The sequence below is a fragment of the Lactuca sativa genome, chromosome 6 (genome assembly GCF_002870075.4).
Source record: "Lactuca sativa cultivar Salinas chromosome 6, Lsat_Salinas_v11, whole genome shotgun sequence".
NCBI classification, from domain to species: Eukaryota; Viridiplantae; Streptophyta; class Magnoliopsida; order Asterales; family Asteraceae; genus Lactuca; species Lactuca sativa.
The window spans coordinates 134,169,196-134,172,916 of record NC_056628.2 but is presented as its reverse complement, the minus strand read 5'-3'; the positions used below and the strand labels follow the sequence as shown (position 1 = coordinate 134,172,916).

Genomic DNA, 3,721 nt, shown 5'->3' with positions numbered 1-3,721 from the left:
GAAATTCGAAAATATTGGTAGGGATATTTCAAAATATGTAATTATTTAATTAAATTATTAACAAGATAATTACCAAAAATAATAACCTACTAAAAAAACCCTTGATTTTCGAAATCTATTACTTGGAGTAGAGGGCAAGGATTTCAACATTTCCTAAATTTCAACAACCCTAGGTTAGGAAACCCTAGATTTTGATTCCAAGGTGGCCAAAGGAAAAGTTTGAAAACCCTTTGGGATTTTGAAAAAAAAAACAGGGTTCTTTAACCCTAATTTGAAAAATTGAAGGCTCTAAGGTTTAGTTGCCATAAAACCTAATTTTGTCAATTTCAATCAATTGCATCAAATCTAATTGAATAAAAACCAGTAGCTCTGATACCACTAATGAGTTTTATACATAGCAAACAATCCTATGTGTGCATGCAACCCTATTTTTGAGGATTTATGTTTTCACTATCATACATACAAGCATTGATCACAAAATCTAAAAACCCTAGGAGGCTAGTATAATTTTCGAAATTAAGATAAAGTAGGATTACGATACATACCTTGATTATTATATTGTAATAACAATCAAATCCTTGAAGATCTTGAACTTTGAGAGCAAGTGTCATAAGTGTCACACCTCAAATGGCTCACAAATATACCAAGCAAGAGGAAGATTATGAGAGAGAGAGAGAGATGAGAGAGGAGGAGCTTTTCAAAATTTTTTCTCTTCTAAGGTTTGTAGGGATGGCCGAAATTATGAATGGGTTATGCTCATTTTATAGTTGAGGTAGCTTAGAGCCAAAGCTAGGGTTAGGATAAGGAAACCCTAATCCTTTTGCTTAAGGCCTATGCAGCTCGTAGATCCCCATCCTTAAGTCCATGAACGAAATTTATAGGGCCTTCCCTAGAGAATTTCGTCAATCCTTCCTAGGATGGTCCAAGAGCCAAATTCCATAACTATCAATAAATTGCAAAACAACCTATGTACTATTAATTTATTCCTTTAATCCCAAAATTAAATCTAAATTAATTTCTGATTAAATATTAATTAGTAATATGATTTCTAATTAATATATTATTTTCATAATACATTAATAAATCATTTATATCAGTTTATTATTCCAAATAATAAATTCTTTCTCTTTCTCAATTAATCATCCTGTCAAGTTACTAGTGTGAAGGTAACCCAAAAGGACTATGCTACTATCAATTCAAGTACATACCAATAATAGTTTTAGGCTTAGACACCTAATCCAACAGACCCAGCATGTCGTGTTGCCTCTTGGACACGTCGTGTTATTCCATTATCCAAATAATAGGGAAATCCCTAGCCAACACGCCGTTTTGGCTTGCAAACGCACCTTGTTTGCACGAGATTCAACAGCTTAACCAATAAGCACTTAATCGTTAAAGACATGTCCCCAAAACATAGATCTAACCTCCTTGAGTTGGATTATCATTTAAAGTTGCCAATTTACATCCATATATGACTAAATGAAGATCTTAAGATAAAAAAGAACTTAATAGGGGACTTGAAGCATGCATGACACCATTCTTCACATAAAGCTTGCACCTTCATGCTCAAGGATACCAAAACAAACCCAGATATGAAAGAATAAGACCTTAAACAACTCAAGTCATCCAAAGACCCAAAAGGAGACCAAAATCATAATAAAATATCCATGAAGAGATCTAATCATACACAAGCCAAGATGTAAACTTGATACCTCAAAGAGACTGCAAGAAGTGGAGAGATTCTGGATCTATGATCTTCATTCCAAGCTAAGCATCTTCAATCTTCAAAGCTTCCTTTGGAAATGAGCAAAATAATCACAAGAATACACTCAAGGCTCAAGAACACCACCAAGAAAGCTTAAGGGACGAATTAGGGTTTAAGTGGCAACGGAGGCTGGTAAGGAGACCAGCCATTGGAGCTTAAGGAGATTATATAGGGTGCAATTTAGGGTTTCCTTCCTAGCTACCAACATGAAACTGTGTTTGTCCTTAACTAGACATGTTGTGTTGTTTCCTCCAACACGTCGTGTTCCAATCCCCCAAATGGAATGCATTCCATACATTTACTCCTCAAGATTTCTAGGTGTTACAACAACATCCTCTTCAAAGTTCGAATCGTGAATATGGATCCTAGCCTTAATTTAAAATTATGGGTTAACAATTAAGGATTAAAATCTACTAACTTGAATTCTCTCTTCTCCCATTATAGATGTCAAGTCAACACAATAATGGTCTTCCTCATTCTTTTGGAAATAGTTTTCATCTTTCTTCCGAAGATGATTTTCCACTTTCTAATCAAGGTGAAAATGTTTTATCTTCTTCGGGAAATGGTGCAACTGGACTTCATCCTTCTTCAAATCTTATTCTGAAGATAAAACATAATAAATTCATGAACAATTAACAAAACTTACCTTCATGAGGATCATTTTTTTAGGAGGGATGGCCTTAAGCATGTCACTAACAATATGAGTAACTCCATCTTATTTCAGCGCAATGGAAATTACATGTGGTAAATCAAAGTTGATACCCTTAAGATGTGGATATGTCTTGACAGTATTAGATATTGCGACACCAGTACCACCTCTAACATCCACCACACTTCCGTTCGACCCAAGAAATCCATCCTTGTAAATTGAGATGATGGCATCCATAGTGATCATAGCAGTACATGCCATACCTTCATTAAAATTTTTATTAAAGCCGACGTTGAGCAATGCAAAATCAAAGAATTCTTCTCCATGAGTATGCTTAAATGCCGTACCACCTTCTTTAATTGATTGACTTAGCGTATTAATGGGAAAACCAAGGATTAGATTCATAAACATCATCACCGATGGTGCCAAAGTCACATTTTTACTTGATAACAACTTAGAATAGCGGTCCAGGGTATAAACTGTTTCTGATCCCTCACCATCTTCTTCATCGAACACCTTTCTATAGACCATGAACCTCATGAGTCCTCTAAGCCCATCAACATTTATGGAGGGTGAATCTATACTAATTTCAATTTTTGACAATGTTGTAAGGTGATTGTTATTGGTTATTATGTCAGGAATATGGAGCTCATCGCAGCGTCGTAGAGGCATGCCATTAAAGGCTCTGTATAGATACTACCATATTGGTGCCTGGCCTACTAGCATTGCATCGTCCTTCATTCCACTTTGAATGTTGGTCAATATTGATCTAATTCAATCTTGCACTCTTCATCAGATAAGAATAAGTTGATGAGACACGTAAAATACCATGGTCTCCGTCTAGAAGATAACGTACTAATGGAATCCAACGTGGGTCTCCATTTAGATTTTAATTATATTCTTTATAACTACATTTGTTGTTCACTAATTTTGGAAAGATAAATGATCAAATGTGAAATCATTGTGAGGAAATTGATTATTTAGTTCATTAATTAATTGCTAAATTATCAATAGGGTCGTTACTAATTTCTACCAATAAGATGCTTGGGTTTTGCTGCTAGGGAGAGTTGGCTCGATCCCTCTTTGGACTATATGCTATGAACCAACCAAATTACATCATATATCTTATTTTGTTGTGATAACCCGATACTTTCCAAGTAAATAAAAATCAAATCGGCCGATAAATAAAATTTGAGTTTTATTTATTTCGTTAAATTCGTAAGGGTTAGAAAATAATTTAAATTATATAAATAATTTTTATATAAGTTTTCGGAAACAAAAACATTTGAAAATCAATGTTTTTCCCC

The 3,721-nt window shown here is 34.4% G+C and overlaps 1 pseudogene; it reads right to left on the bottom strand.

The window, feature by feature from the left end:
* Positions 1–2,353: 2,353 nt before the first annotated feature.
* On the bottom strand, positions 2,354–3,155 carry LOC111919202 ((R,S)-reticuline 7-O-methyltransferase-like; annotated as a pseudogene).
* Positions 3,156–3,721: the final 566 nt, after the last annotated feature.